This window comes from Myodes glareolus, chromosome 6, assembly GCF_982192425.1.
Source record: "Myodes glareolus chromosome 6, mMyoGla1.1, whole genome shotgun sequence".
Classification (NCBI taxonomy): domain Eukaryota; kingdom Metazoa; phylum Chordata; class Mammalia; order Rodentia; family Cricetidae; genus Myodes; species Myodes glareolus.
Window position 1 is genome coordinate 81084189 of NC_142031.1, and position 17305 is coordinate 81101493.

The 17305-nt window shown below is 41.4% G+C and overlaps 1 protein-coding gene across 1 annotated transcript in view; it reads left to right on the forward strand.

Annotated features, from left to right (window-relative positions):
* The window catches only part of Fshr (follicle stimulating hormone receptor), a 185207-nt gene that overhangs the window by 144767 nt on the left and 23135 nt on the right, over positions 1–17305 (forward strand).

A 17305-nucleotide genomic window follows, 5' to 3' on the forward strand; every position in this document is an offset into this window, starting at 1 on the left:
AAATGCTCCAGTGCAATTCAATCACAAACTCACCCACGGTGAGCAACCTGCAGATAATGCCTAGTTCAGGAGGCGCCGAGCTCTTCCCTCACCTAGCTGGAATGCAGAGATGTGCGTAGGACAGATGGTTGGTTGGCCTATGAGGGTGGATTCCTGGCAACCTCCTTATAAAGTTCACTCTCCACCATCTCCCTGACAAGGGTCTGACCTCACAGATTCACTCACCAGACCATGAGAAAAAACCTTGACAGAGGTATCCAAGAGCCAGGTTCTAGCCCTGGCTTTACTTATGAAAACAGAACCCCCTCTCCGGGTCTCAAGAGGAGTGGGGAGATGGATCTGGGGTCAGGGGAGGGATCTCAATGATTAAAGTGCTTGCAGCACAAGCAAAAAGACCAGAGTGTGGGTCTCCAGAAGCTCCTGCACTAGTTCCCTTTCTCTGGCTGATAAAACACTCAGAGGAGAGTGACTTAGGGGGAAAGAGCTCACGGTTCCAGGCCACAGTCCGCAGTTGTAGGGAGGTCAAGCCTGAAACCTCAGACAGCTTCTCACATCACATCCAGTCAAGAGCAGAGGTAAAGGAAAGCATGCATGCTCACTCACTTACTTGTATTCTGTTTGATTTATCCACTGTGGTACAGTTCAGGAGTGCCTAGGGAATGGTGCCCTTCATACTGGGCTGAATCTTCCAACATCAATTAACTCAATTTAAGCAGTCACCCAGACAGTGTATGACAAAACTAGCCTTATCACCAAACTTCAGTTCTCATTAAGAGAACCCATTCCAGAAGAACAAAGGGAAAGCAACTGAAGAAAATTTCCCACATCAACCCCAGGCCTCTGCATGTGCACATTTGCATGAGCATGCATATGCTTATGTGAGCACACATACACATACATGCACCTTCGTACATAATGTATCTACACCATGCCTGCATACACAGCAAACAAAAACAACAGAAAACAGACAGCTGGAGAGAAGTGTAGCTGTCTCGTCTCCTACAAGAGTCTACCATGATGAAGGGAAGGTGAAAACGAAGAAGTGCAGCATTTTAACCTCAAAAGGCATGCGTCACCAGTGTGGGGGACAGGAATCTGACTTAAGAAGCACTTTCACTTTCATGCCTTTGCTTACCAAAGTCCTGTGGACTGTTTAGTGACAGATCTATATCATAGATAGAAGCCTGAGGTTCTGAGACAGTGACTGAATTGAACAGGGTCAAAATGTGGACTACAAAACTGTTTGGGAGCAGGAAGCCCAAGGAAATTCTTATTGAGCATGATCACATGACAGATTCTGGAATGGGCATTTTGTTCACACACGTCGTCTTGCCCTTGATCATCCCAAAACAGTAGGTAAGGTACCTTTCCCAATCCATATGATGGACAGGAAGAAGAACCGAAGCTGTCAATATGTGATTCGCAGTCGGTTCATCCCAAAATCAGAGAAGTGCTCAAAACAGAGGAAGTTGGTGTAAGATTGCCCAGTGTTCATAGCACACTGACACCTCGATAATGTGTTTACCATTCGGAATTTGTGATCATCCACCTGAGCAAAGTTGAAGTGTACTGAAGAAATAGCGTCCTAAATAATTTATCTTGGAAATGAGATGTGGGAGAGGGTGTGCAAACTGTTTAAAATATTAACTGTTTTGGCGGCTCCCAAATGTGATGTAAAAGTAACTGCTGGCCACAAATTGGTCATTTGATTAAACTTACCCTCAGCTCAGCATCCAAGAAGGTCTCCAAAGGTTGATGCTTGGCTACAGCATTAGCTGTGACTCTAATAAGGGATACTGAGGTTTTGCAAGTTTCTGTGTCGACAAGGTAGTGTACTGGGAAGAATGTAATCAAGAGGGTGCCAGCCCAAAGCCTGGCTTCAGGAGGTGTCACCTGTCTGTCTACTTTCTGTCAGACAGATCACCTGGAAGTCTTTCAGCCTGTTTTCCTTATCTGGAAATTGTGGCTGATAATAGAACCTTCTCCACAGGCTTTAAGGAAACTGATACATTTGCCCTGTGGCATGGCACAAACTAAGGTAACAGGTGCATTTTAATAATTGTTTCTTCCTGGTGAGGGTGCAGAACTTCAGCTGTGTCTAAGTCTTGCCCCTCCCAGCTATAAAAATGGGAATTATAAAGAAACTTATGTTATATGTGCTACAAAAATAATAAGATATAGCAACTCTGTGTTCTCTGCTCTGAGAGGACTCTTGGGACTGTGACTTGTGTAACCAGCCTAGGAGTCCACTTACCTCCCTAGGAGTAGCATCTTTATCTATGACAACCACAGGCGGCTTCTTACACAGGCCCAAATCTACACAGTGTATAAAATTTGGCATGTGGCCTCCTACGTCTCTTCTTTTGACCTAAATGGAACAGCAAGCAGCCCACCTTTGCCAGAATGGGCTGTCAAGTAGAAGATACTCAAAATTGCCTTCAGAAATGCTTCTCAAAAGATAGAGTCCAAATTCATTCTTCACTCAGTTTTCATGGTCACTGTGTGTGAGAGATGTTTCCAGAAACCAAGACTATAGTATCCCTTGTGCCATAGCAACTCCGTGATCTCAGGTCACAAGATCTGCCTTAGCCATGATGGTACCCTGTAGCACACCCTACATGAAAGAGCAAGTGACACCAACAACAAGAGCTGCAGGCACCCGTCACGAGTTTCAGCTTTATTATTTCATTATAAATAGGCCTGAAGTAGCCATCTATGGAAGTCTTAGATCTTATTTATTAAAGGATGAAATAACGCACTCATGAATACAGAATAAAGCGTGCCCATGCCTCTTTGTCCACCAGGGAAGGATGAGGGAAGCTCTGGACGAAGTCACCTAGCCATGGCATCAGGAAGCCTTCCACATCTCGGGGGGGGGGGGGCAGGGGGACATGACCCTCCTCCTTCACTTCTTAAGGGGTCCCATCTTCCCAGAGAAGACCACACCCATCAGGCCAACCCACTCCATTCCATTGATTATTAGACCAAATGGCCAAATTCCCACAACATAGGCCCACTTGTCAGGGATTACTTCTCAGCTCAGTTCCTTTGACTCGGTTCTCCATGATTTATTTTCTTTCACTCAGATCAACACAGTCATAGATGGACTGCTGAGGTGGGAGTGAGGCTCCCTCCCAAGGCTTACAGTCTCCACAGCTGTGAACGAGTTTGCAGAGGCTCCTGACTTATCTGTCCTGATCACAGTCTAGAGGAGCCACTCTACAGTATCTAACACTGGTAGAAAGTAACCCAAACCGAACCTGAGAATCTACCCTCTCACTAATGCAGTTCTACTTTTCTGTACTATCAAGTTCAGATCTTCATCATGGGCCAGGGACAGACGAACCAACAGAGTGCTTCACGTAAGAGAACTTCATCAGCTATGCCCTCCCAGTAACGGTGTTCTTAGCCACTAATCTGTAGTTAAAGAAATTTGTATAGATGCTTTGCTTTCTGTTAGGGCCTCCAAGGTTGAGTAGAACAGACCAAACTCCAGAAAAGGAGGGTGTCTAAAGTTTAGAGAAAGAAAGCTAGCCCGTGTTTTCCTGGTCATAGACATATCTAGTGAAGGCTACGGGCTTGGAGATGCCTGTAGAAAGAAAAGCTCAGCCCTGCTAACCCAGCACTACCCTCTTATCACTGCTGTAGATGTTCAGTTTTAGACAAAGGAGTCCTGTCCTCCAGTGCTTCTAGAATGGACACCATCTTAATGATGGTTTAGAGATCATGTTTCAGTTCTCTCTCACCAAGAAACCTATTGACATTTGGACATTTGGCAGGGGTAGAAAACCCAGAACTTATCTGTTCAATCTTTTCTTCTGGTGGATGGCTCTTATAATAAGACTCACTTAATTTAGATTAAGAAAGTCCTGATGCAACCTCCTGTTCAGCCTCTCCTTATGTGGCTTTGAGAAACTTCATCCTGTCTCAGTCTGTCTCCTAAAGTGATATAGAGGAGTAAATAAAATAATCAATGGTAAGTGCTTGGTGTGGTACCTCGCTCATAGGAAGTGTTCAGTAAACATTGGCCATCATTATTATGAGTCTATACCTATTTTATATAACATCACAGCACAATCTATTGCCATTTCCACTTGGCTACTCTTCAGAATCACAGGTCGCTTGTTCCAAGCAAATACCCTACGTGTTAGAATGGGTGGTCCTAATTCCTCACCAAAACTTCCTCAACACAAATATGTTCTAAAATAAGTTGATTTAATTATAAACGCATACAACTACAGTATCACGTGTTTTATAAATTTTCAAAACTAATGAGAGTGGAAATATAGATAAATAGACTAATAAATTTCTACACTTTTGGCTTCCTTATATAGTGTTCTACATGGTACAAAAGTTGTTTGTTTGTTTGGTTTTTGACTCACTACCGATACCTATACTGTAGGGAAAACAGTGTCCTGGAATATCATTTTTATAATGCTTACTTTAACTCTGGTTGTCATATGATATCATATCATCACATCGTATCTCTACTGAATCTTAATGGCTGCCAAAACCAAAACAAACCAACAAAATAAGCTGATCCAATAGAGGAGGTCTGTAACTGCAGCCCCTGGATTATCACACTCAGAATTCTATCTCATACCTCTGTTATGCAAGGGTGTTTTTTCTTTTTATGTTTTTCAAAATCCAGCTAGTAAATTTTCTTCCAAATGTCAATCAGGTGTTCTTTCAAACTACCTGGGAGATGTTGCATTTTCATGTTTTTAATGAAAAGATCAAAAATCATATGTAAAAAGTCTAAACTGGTTAGAATATTTTCTTATTTTTTAAATATGCACCATGAGACTTTTCACATATAGTGACATACACCATTTTTGCAGTAAAATAGCCATTTTCATACATACATACATAAATGCATACATGTTTTTCCTATAACTCCCTGTGTGACACAGATTATTTTCAAATGCTAATGCAGTATTCATTTTTTAATATATTCTTTGCCCTTAAAAACTGTTTTAAATGTATCTAATTTGAAAATATCTGCTTTACTGTATTATTATATAATATTTATAATATGGCCACTTGTCACCACAGAAAAAGTCACTCCTAAGTCACTTGGCTCTTAAAATGAGAAAGCCATATGAATCATATCTAATCTCTGTCAACTCTATAATATTCTGTGATATGTTGTATTAGTTACTTCCTGTTTGTATTACAAGCACTGACTTGGGGGAGGAGTGGGTCTCTTTGACTTATATTTCACCTCACAGTCCAGTCTTGAGAGAATTCAGAGCAGAACCTGAACAAAAGCTAAGAACGAGACGTGGAGATGAGTTACTTAATGACTTGCTCTCTGGCCTTGTGCTCAACTTGCTTTAACAGCCTAGAGCCACCTGCCCAGGAGTGGCACCACCCACAATGGGCTGGACCTGTCCACATCAATCATTCATCAAAACGAATGCCCATACATGCCCACAGGCCAATATGATGGAACCAGTTTCTCAATTGAGAATCCCTCTTCCCAGGTGACTCTAGTGTGTGTCAAGCTGACAAAAATGAACCAGCATCAGCACACATGTAGAAATTCTAAGCGATAGTATGATACTGATCCAAAAACAAAAAACAAAACAAAAAAAAAAAAAAACCAAGACTCAGAGGCTAAACAAAATCAGGCAGGTAGAAGGGTGATTGTTGCTTTAGGTACCTCATAAGGAAGCAGAAGATAGCAGAAAAGGAGTAAAGAAAGAATTTGAGAAACTGGTGTGGCCAGCTACTTGGATGTCACAGAGGTCAGGGAATCACATGTTATCACCCCCAGAGAGTTAGGGAAAATAGAACCTATGACTGAGAAAAGTAAGTCAGTCTTAGTGCGGCAATAGAAGAGAAGGCTGGCACCTAGGCACAGAGGTAACACTTACAAATTTGTTCCCCTGGACAAATAAAGGAAGTAAGATAAGGAAGTAGTCCCCTGTGACTAAACCAGGACTTCTAGCCAGATTACCTGGTGCCACTCAGTTCCTTGAGATGATACTACAAGTCCTGACCCAAAGCAGAAGCTCGCTATGTACCTGGGGCACTGGGTTAGAACGATCTCTAGCCACATAGGGCTAAACTCTTGAAGTACTGGCCTTGAACTAATTAAATTCCCCAGGTATACTACAGAGCTTTGTTTCCATGGAGATTAAGGCATATTTGAGTTGAACATGGGACTTAGACAGTCCCAGTTTTGAAGGTATAAGATTAAGATGGCAGAAAATGAGACTCTACAATTTTTTATACACAGCCATTTTAAAGAGAGAAGGTAGGATTCTACAAAGGTCAATCCATTAGTTGGAAATCTGCCTAGGTATAGTCTCTATCCTTGAGTCCAGAGTCCTATTCATTGTACTAAAGCATCTTATACATTTTTCCATCGGGCACTAAGATTCTGTGATACTCAACTGGGCCAAATTTTTATTAAGTGATTCAGAAAACAGGCGTCAACATCTGTTGTCACATTGATTACTGAGATACAAATTCCTCAGCTAATCAAAATTTGCTGTTAAAACTCAATGTAACATCAGAAACCTTCATAAGTAATAGCTGCTTTGCAATACACTTGGTCCTTCTTTGCAGATTCCATATCTGCTGGTTCACTCACTTGCTAACATTTATTTCCAGCCCCAATTCAGAAGTTGTAAAATAGTTGACAGAATTTTCTCCATTAAAAAAAAAATCCCTAAAGCACTTTCTGGAATGTAGAAGCCATGGCCTGAGCTCTGCCCCTTCCTCGTGTCTTGCGCTGAAAGAGAGCTGGTTCACATAGTCTCACAGTTGCTCATTCTATATTATGCTATATAGAGAATAATATGAAGAACTATATGATTGGTTGGCAGAAGTGAAGTCTCGAATATCTTGTCATTTTTAGAGTTACGTTGTCCAGTTTGGCGGGATAAGCATTTGCTTCTATTGTAGCTTCTCAGTTACCTGTATTAGTTTGGCTTGATTAGTACTATGAAGGCTGGAGGTGATGAGATAGTGAAAATATGGACCTGCTCTGCTAGGAAAAATCTCAAGGCTTCTTCTCCGTTTAGTATACAGAAAGGGCTACCTATATTTCCCATCAAACCTACACTTCTTTTTGTATTGTCAACAGTTCTTGAGATAGAGCTTCTCCCTTCCCTTTTCTACCTTCTTCTGTTTTTCATTTTCCTATACCCCTCCTCCCCCGACCCGTGACCAAACTGTACACATTGCTACACTTAGCTCAGACCAAGGCTTTTTACTCTCTAAACATCTGGCTGGTTGTTCTTTATAGATGTAGTCCTAACTGGTTATTCCAGCTCACTTTGCTCTCTCCAGTCTTTTGAATATGTAAGACATTAGTGATCAATAGCACACAGGTTCATACTAGTCCATTCCTTGAATGTTTCACCTGTGTTTATCTTAATCTGGTTCACCTTCAAACTCCCTGAAGCCAAGACATTGTCTCTGGTTTAGTCTCTGGAGCATAATGATGCTTTAGTGAGAAGATAATGCTTATACTGGTATAAGTAACAGATCCCGTTAGCTTAAAGAAAAACAAAAACAGGAACCCATCAGTGCTATTGGAGATTAAAGAAAGTATCAATGATGCAGGGGCTTTGGAGTCACAGGATGATCTGTTTGTGAAAGGCAAGTATATTACCCTGTGGCAGTAGAGGTGGGGATTGTTCCCACCAAGTGCAAGGACCCCACTAAGCTTATCCTGAAATGAATGACAATTTTATTAATGCATCCTAAAGATTAAGGGAAATCAATATAGGAAGGCAATAACACCAGATTGGGACGTGGAGCTGGCTATTGCAAGTTACTTTTCTTTGAAAGACCCATTTGCAGAACTTAAATTTGCTGACATTTTACCCTTAGGCCTTTAACTGTTCCAGAAGATAAAACACAGTTGAGTGAATCAAAATAATTTGCAGCAAACAACCATTTGACCAAAACAAACCCATTGAGACACAGAGCTCCTAGCCGATTACCCACTTCCAGACTCTGCCAGACATGAATTTATTGATCAGAAGGGAAAAAAATGAATTGAAAAGTAAGTGTTCATCAGAACTCCATTTCCTGCCTTATCTTGGGGTTATAGAGAATCTCAGCTACAGAGTTATAAGTGATAATCCATCCAGATAGATGCTCACTAGATCTTCTTAAGTGTCTTAAACCCAGGACTACTGGGGCAATTTTAGCCACTTTCACTCTTTATTTTCTTCTCTATAAAGACCAGAGATTTAAATGTGCTGCTGTGGGTGTCTATATACTCCATACCGTGGGTATGGGGGCTCATTCTGTTGGCATTAGCTAAATGTTTTCTGTTATGTCATCCACATTGAAAAGCATTGTTTCTGGCTTCTTCAATTACACAAGACTCATAGCCATTTGCAGCTGCTAAGAGAATGTCAAATCTGTGTGTGCGCTATGGCTGTAGGTAGTACATAATTTCTCATTGATAGCACACAGCACATCTCCTTCTGATAAGCTTGGTGGGATGCACACCTTTAATCCCAGCACTCAGGAGGCTGAGGCAGGTGGATCTCTGAGTTCAAGACCAGTCTGGTCTATAGAGAGAGTTCCAGGACAGCCAGGGATACATAGCAAAATAAAACACGAACCAACAAAGCTTGACAAGCGTCAAGTGCAGTCTGTGTTCCACCAGTGTGGTGGAAATGTTAAGTTTTCAGGGCAAACACAGATTCTGCCATCCACAATGGGGTTGGTTAATATATGCTTGGTAATTTTTAAAATTTATTTACACTTCACTTGTATGAGCATTTTACCTGCAGGCATGTGTATGTACCACATACATGTCTTGTGCCTGTAGAGGCCAGAAGAAGGCATCAACTTACCAGAAAAAGGAGTTACAGACCACTGCGTGCAGCTGTGTGGTGCTGAGAATCAAACCCAGGTCCTCTTCTGAAGTAGCAAGTGATCTTAATCACTGAACCATCTTTATAGGCCCTGCTTTGGAATTTTGATGAGCAGCTATAAAGAAAAATTCTAGACAAGATGAAATTATTCTGGAAGTAAATCAAGAGACTTAATTTACTTTTTTTTTGAAGGAATATATTTTGCTTATTTTTTGATAGTTCCACACGTGTAAACAATGAAACCGGATCACATGCACCCTGAATTCCCCTTCACAGTGCCCCCAGATGCCCCAGTCTCATCCTTCTCACCCTTCTGCAGAGTTTCCTGTTGAAATTAATAGCTCAGTAAGTCCGGTTAGATATTACCTGCTGGGATGCTGAGTGCTATTGTTCTGCAGTGCGTTCACAGGCGCAGCAGCCATGTCGCACACAGAAGACAGCATTTCACAGCACTGCTACCCGTCCGTCCTTCATTTCACAGTACTGCTACCTGTCCCTCAGCTTTTGCTCCTCCCTCTCCCCCAAGTTACCTGAGCCTTGGAGGGAAGCAAGGATGATATTGATATATCATTTAGGGCTGAGCACTTAATGGTCACTTATTTTCAGTTATTTGATCAAATCCAAATCTCTGTATTAACTGCTGACCAATGCAGTCAGAAGTTCTCTGGTCAAGGTTGACAGTTACATTAATATAGTGGTAGAAGCATAAGTATTTAGAAGGCAATTTGACAGGATGTTCTTTAGCAAAAAAAAAAAAAGTGGTAGGTCCCTCCTTAGACCCTATGACCTCCTGAGACATGGAGTTTTGGCCAAGTTTATAGTGCTATACCTGAATTCCTTCCTGTGAACCAAAACTGACTACCCCCATGACCTTGGTGCCATTATTGCACGTCAGTACTGTGTATGCAGGGAAACAATTGATGGATTTTCTCCAGCAGTGGTCTGCACAACATCTTCCAGATGTGTGAAAGCTAGCCAGTAGGGAAGAAGTTTTCAAGTCAGAGACTGAATTTCTCAATACCCTGCAATGAATGTGAAGTGCGTGGTATCTTTAGCAACAGGATCTTACTGTATACTTTTTATGGACAACCAAAAGCAATGGAAATAGCCTATGTTGTTTTAGGTTCTTTGAGTCTTCCACAACCAATAACTTTTAAGAAGTATTGTAACTGACTAAATTGTCCTGGTGAAGAATGGATGAGAACCCTCTGGATGAAGCACATGCAGATAATGAACGTCAGGGAGGAGCAAAGAGAAAGACGCTGAGGTTGAAGGGCATTGGTGAGACAGCATGAGCAGGGGCATCAGAATTGGTAGTACAGAATATGAATTTCACATTGGGTCATATGGGAAATAATAAACCTTTCACATCAAGGGAGCAAAGCAATCCAGTTGATGTGTCTTAGGAGAATGTGATGCATGCTGCACAGAGAAGGGACTGGAAAAGAATGGAAAAGAACAAGACGCAGTGTGGGGCCAAAAGGAAATTGTTTAATAAAGGCAGGGGATGGTAGTACTTGTTTTAGAAAGTTTTGGTGGATGTAGACAGAATTACATAGAATCAAGATGAGGATCAAAGAAGGCTTTGAGATGGCCTAGCCATTGGAAGATGAGGACTAAGCAGCCAATTTTTATCAGTTTTCCCATGAATTATTGATAAACACCAATGTACTTCTTGTAAAAGAATCATGGAAGAAAGGTTTGATGCCAGGAGAAATTTTCAGCTGTGACAGTGGACCATTCAGGAGGATGTGGGAAGTAAAATCTCATTCCTGGCAAACTAGAGAGGTCAGATTGGAGGTGTAAACCTTGAACTCACCATAATCACAGTCAGAAACCACAGGAAGAAAAATCTACTTAGATGGAACTATACAAGAAGATGACAAAGGTTCCAAATATTAACCGAGAAAGGAATAAAAACAACGCAATCAAAAGGAGTAAAAAGGAAAAAGAAATGAGTATGGCATAACAGAAATGGAAGAGAGACTGGCAAAGACCACGGGATGATCCAGAAGTTCTAACAAAATATGAACTTGAATGCTCACTATATTTGGTGCCTGGTGGATTAGTGAATTTGGGACCAAAAACTACTTTTTTGGTGAAGATATGTAAGTCGAATAATCAGGTTGGAGCAGATTGGATCATATAAATGAGATAAGGGACTACAAAAATAGTATTGCAGATAATACTTTCTGAAAGTTTTGCTGAAAAAGAAGGAAGAGAAATATGACTGGACTAGACTTAAAGAAGCCATGGAGTCAGAAGAGTGACTGTGAATATATGCAGAATGTGAAATCCATTGCAAGTTGGTGTCTGCCTTAACCCAGGATCTCCAAATGCCTGAACAAAGGCATGCATGCAAGTGGTTTATGTCTGCATAAAAACTCAGAGAAAGGATATGGATGAAAAGGAAAGAAATGGAGAAAGGATAAAAACTAAATCAAGAATATATTATCATGGCCAGGCTTGATGGTATAGGTCTATGTTCCCAGATACTCAGAGGGCTAAGGTAGCTTCAAAGGCCTTTCTGGACTACAACCTAAGTTCAAAACCAGCCTGGGCAACTTAGAGACAATGCCTCCAAATAGAAAGAGAGAAGCCCTGCAAGGCATAACCAAGTGATAAGGCTACTGCGTGGGATTCATGAGGCCCTAAGTTGGTCAAGCCCAAGTACTATAAATGGGTGAGGGGATGCATTCGCAAATTCTGTATTCCAAACATATATGCTGTAGTATACTACCAGACAGTTGGAGCTCAGTAATGCTACAGTCCTCTAAGATACAATGTAAAATATATTTAGAATCATTCACAGATGAAACAGAAGAGTAGAGTGCCACACCTACCAGGATATGTCCACTTCAGTGTTAACTCCCAAGCAGTTCTGGACTTGTCAAGGCCTCAGAATGGCTTAACAGGATTCAAAAAATGCCAGCCTTAAAAGCAGCATCGAAGTCCAGGACAGAAAACGAAAGCCCATTCAGTACAGGTGAGGCAAGCATCTGTCATGTTAAATCTAACAACAGCCTATTGCCATGGCAACTGCTAGAGTAAAAGTTGAGCCAAGAGGAGGTGAAAAGGCAAGGCAGAGCTTGATAGAAAGCCTACCTTGCTGACCACAATCCACACACTTTCTAGCCTGGAGAGATCAACCGGCTTGTGTCTAGTTCATGCCAGACGTGACATGTAGACTCTCGTGGCTACTGGCCTCCAGACCTTCCTGCTTCTGCTTAACACTAATGACCCCAGACAGCAGGGATACCTGACAAGCAAATTAGCCAAATTAGAGTTTTGATATAGTCCTGGTGACAGAAACAAGAAACGTTGTAGAAACATCAAGCAATTAGCCCAATATTTTATGAGCACATGCTGCATTGCAGACCTATGCGTAGAAGAAGATTGTCAGAAATTATTAACTATGGTGGCTGCTCTGATGTCTCATTAGGAGAATACTGGAAGAATGCCGTGGGACGAGATCTAAAAATAGAGAGGGCTAGATCTGATATATGGGACTGTGTGGAATTGTGGGTCTCTTAAGTTACTCCAGTGCTCCCGGCAGCACTGAGAAGAATCTCATGGGTTCATGGAGAGCAATGATGAAAATTATTTTGGTAGACACTTCCAATTTCAAATACCAGCAGAAGCTAACACTGGGTCATAAGATGACTTTTATTTTCTTCTGTAAATGTCTCTCTATATTTTTCATAAGCCTCATATTAAGTAAATATATTACTTTGGTATGAAAAGAATATGTATAGTTTTTGAATAACCAAAGTATATAGAGCAACTAGTACTCTCACACATTACCGGTGAATATAAAATGGTATACCTGGTTTTTTTTTAAAATGTTAAACTGCTCTGTTTAAACATATGCTGGCCATCTGACGCAGAAATCACACTCCAAGGCATTTATCCAAGAAAAAGAAGAACCTATGTTGTCTCTCTCTATCTGTATATATCTATTGACCTATCGATCTGTCTGTCTGTCTATCCATTTATCTATCTAGGTCTCTCTCTCTCACTCTTCTCCCTTACCTGACAATCATATACTAGCATTTAAAGCACCTTTTATATGTGTGTGTTACACTATATGAACATATGACCATTGATGCATTTAACCACATTTTTTCCACAAAACTGAAGCCTCAACTGGGAAATAGATAAGCAATGAAATTCTATCTAGCACTGGTGCGGGAGAATTATCTGTATTCTGTCAATCATATTTTAATAAAACGCTGATTGGCCAGGCAGGCAGTATAGGCGGGAAAGCCAGACAGGAAGTAGGGGTGGAGCAAAGAGACTGGGAGAATTCTGGGAAGCAGAGAGGTTCCTCTGCCATTCCTGTGCAGACCACGGAAGAAGCAACATGTAAGCTGTCACACTGAGAAAGGTAATGAGCCCGTGTGGCTAACATAGATAAGAATAATGGGTTAAGATAAGTCATAAGAATTAATAAGTAGCCTGACCTAATAAGCCAATCAGTTTATAACCTGATGTAGACTCCGTGTGATTTTCCTTGGGACTTGCTGGCTTGTTGGGGTACTGAGCGGGACAGAAACCCCAACAAGCCGGCCCCTCATACTACATATGGCGCCAACGTGGATAACTGAATCCACATAAAGCGTGAGAAAGCTTGGGAAAGAATAGAGTAAAGCATGTTTTCTTGGTAGCAGCAATTTCTCAGGTCTGCTCTGTTTGCTAGAACAAGCAAACACTCTCATCTAAGGGAGGCTTCCTGACTCAGCCTTAACTGCAAAACCTTGCAGCTCATTAAGAGGTCCTGCCACGAAACACTTAAATGCTGTTGGTGAAAAGCTGAACACATGTTTTTCGGTTTTCAGTCGTAGCAGGAAAAAAGCTGTGCTGTTTTAAAATGCCGGCTTTCTGGGCTGTCCTGCCAGGGCAAACTCTGACTCTTTTAGGCAGGCAGTCCAACTGAGTGTGGTCTGTGAGCAGAATGCTGCAACTTGCTTGCTAGCAAGGAACTTGAAACGCCATACAGTTGTGGCAGTGAACACAGCTCTGGCTGGTACCTCAGCCTTGAGGCTGAAAAGCTAAGGAATGAGCTGGATCTAGCCGTCAAAGCCACAGCTATCCATATTGCTTAGTAAATTAAAGACTCATATGGTCAGAAAAAGAAAAATATACAGTAAAGAGAGATTCAAAGAGGAAGAAAACCTCTAAATGGTTTACAGTGTGTATATGCAGGCTAAAAGTTAAAGTTCTTAAAGTTAAAAGGAAAGAAAGAGAGTAGTTGGGTGTGGTGGTACACACCTTTAATCCCAATGACTGGGAGGCAGAGGCATATTGACCTCTGTGACTTCAAGGAGTAGAGATAGATTGACCTCTGTGACCTCAAGGTGTGGTAGTACACGCCTTTAATCCCAATGCCTGGGAGGCAGAGACAGATCTCTGTGAGTTCAAGGTGTGGTAGCATACACCTTTAATCCCAGCACTGGGGAGGCAGAGACAGGAGGATCTCTGTGAGTTCAAAGACAGCCTGGTCTACAGTGTTATTCCAGGACAAAGATATACAAAGATCCTGTCTCAAAAAGTAAAAGTAAAAATAAAAGAAATAGAGGTTAAAATAAAGCCACATAAAGATGGAAAATGCACAGAGAATCTTCATACTGTATGCTATTATGCTCTCTTTAAATTGTTTGATTGCTGAGGAAGGAGCAACAACTGCTAAAAGACTTTTGTTTATAAATGCTGCTGAACTAACCCAAGATAGGAATTTTGAAAATACCTTGGCTTCAAAATTGAAGTCAAAAGGTATGTTACTTTGGAGAAGAGATTTTGCTTTTGTTTCCACAGAAAACGAGAGGCTTTGGATTTATTCAGAGTTAAGAAAAATCACCTTTGACCAAGGGAGGCCACCTGAAAAATCTCCGACAGGAATAGATGGCCCAGATGTCTGAGTTTTACATCCAGAACAGATTCAAGACTACTGCCTGAGATGATCAAGACTCACAGGATACTCCAGTCAGGACTTGATTATAACTCTAAATTTTCTTTAGGTCCCCATAAGATCATCAGCGCCCCCAACCAGCAGGAAGTAGCCTGAAATACTACGCCCACATTCCCAACAAATGGATTATGGGTATTTTTCCTTTGTTTATAAAAAAAAAAGAGAGGGAAATGGTGCGGGAGAATTATCTGTATTCTGTCAATCATATTTTAATAAAACGCTGATTGGCCAGGCAGGCAGTATAGGCGGGAAAGCCAGACAGGAAGTAGGGGTGGAGCAAAGAGACTGGGAGAATTCTGGGAAGCAGAGAGGTTCCTCTGCCATTCCTGTGCAGACCACGGAAGAAGCAACATGTAAGCTGTCACACTGAGAAAGGTAATGAGCCCGTGTGGCTAACATAGATAAGAATAATGGGTTAAGATAAGTCATAAGAATTAATAAGTAGCCTGACCTAATAAGCCAATCAGTTTATAACCTGATGTAGACTCCGTGTGATTTTCCTTGGGACTTGCTGGCTTGTTGGGGTACTGAGCGGGACAGAAACCCCAACAAGCCGGCCCCTCATGTTACATAGCACCAAAAAGCAAGGGCCTATATAGAAAAACACAACATGTGAGGGTTTCAAAGACATCATGGACACCATGCTGAGTGAAAACCCAGCCAGACTCAAAAGTTATCCATTCTCTGATTCTATTTTGGAAAATGTGATCTTTTAGAAAAGACAAAATCATAGCTACAGAAAACTGATGACTAGCTATTGGGATATGGAGGTTAGGAAGAGATTAAATATGACATGAAAATAGAGGGGAACCAGGGTCATGGCATTGCATTGTATCTAGGATGTGGTGGTGGCCACGTTCTCTATGTATTTAATTTCACTCATTGACCTCAATGCCAAAATGTTCATTTTTCCATATGGAAATTCCATAGAGACTCACCTATGCAATCCTGGCTGGCCACAAGTCACAATTCTCCTGCATCAATTTTCTAAGTACTAGGATTCCAGGCCTGTGCCATCATAGTCTGATTTTATTTTTTAAAGGGAAATTAATGTCATAACAAATCCTCCAAAAGAGTACATGAATAATCTCTTTGGTCCAGTAAAAAGCAGGCGATCATCCTGATTTTGATAGAAGTATTCAAAAGAAAAATTTATCAAGGTAAGTTCTACATCCAATGTTAGGAGCCAAGTGGAAACACAGCCTCGGAGAATCATTGCAACGATCCATAGACATGATTTACTGACTCTCTGAGCATAGACACAGGGAACAAAACCTCAAAATCTAGTCCAGAGCTTTGGCCCTTCACAACGATGTATATATGAATAGGGTTCTTCAGGATGAAAGCAACAAAGACTAGCTGTCCTTTAGCCAAGAAACACACATTAAGAAAGTGGGAGCAGAGCTGTACTGGAAGAGCTTAGAGCATGTCACACTAGGGAAATTCTAAAAAGTGGTGTGCCTGATGGCTTTCATGTGTTTCTAGACAGCTCAAACCACCAGTGTAGCAGCCACTTCTACCAGAATGTCACCCAGCTTAGTGAAGGTGCAGCTGGAAACCAAACCACCACCTCACCCAGCACTTCCTATGACTCACTTTCAACTATGGAGCGCCATCAGCACAGGGAAACAGATACGCATCCAAAACTCATTGGATACTCACAAATATCTCAGACGAATGGAGGGCATCAGTAACACGCTGCTACCATTGACCATCAGGAGATATGGATCCAGATCCCTCACTGCACACCCTTCCATCAGAGCAATAGTTCTGACGCATGTTCTGTTGATCTTCTAAATCAGGTCCTTGAGATTAAGGAATCAGCACCAGTAACAGTGGGCAACACCTTCACTTGTCCTGGTGTTGACTAGCTTTCCCCTCCTCTGCTTCAGGCTCCCTGCCTCCAGTGCTCCAAACTTACAGGATCCATTACATTATTCATAGGTAGCTTTCATATCAGACTCTCAGATTCTGATTCCCAAGAAACTGAACACTGAGAAGGATCCAGGGTATATCTGCTGTTATGAGATGGAGGGAGCTTTTTTTTTTTTTAAACCCCACTTGTGATAGCAGAAAACTTGTCTCGGATCAACTGCAACCACTTTCCAGGAGGGAGTCAAACTGGCACTTCTTAGGTTACTTGTACCCTCTGAAGTCAAAGAATGTGGGCTCTCACACTGTTACCCCAACATAACTTCTTTGAAAGAAGAAATGATACTTCTTCATCAAGTATGCCAAGACTGAAAACTGGGGTGACGTGGGGAATTTTGTTATCTCATTGTAAGTTATTTCTCAATAGAGCTAACTTATCAATGTTCAAACATAAAACAGTATACGAATAGCAGTAGAATATCCCCACCTTGTAATAAACAATTGTAAATATCAAAGGAATCAACAACTGATTAGATCCTGGTTAGATTCTTAAAACATAAAACAGAGAGTAAAAGTACCATTTAGATATATTGGAGCACTCTAACAGACTTTTCTG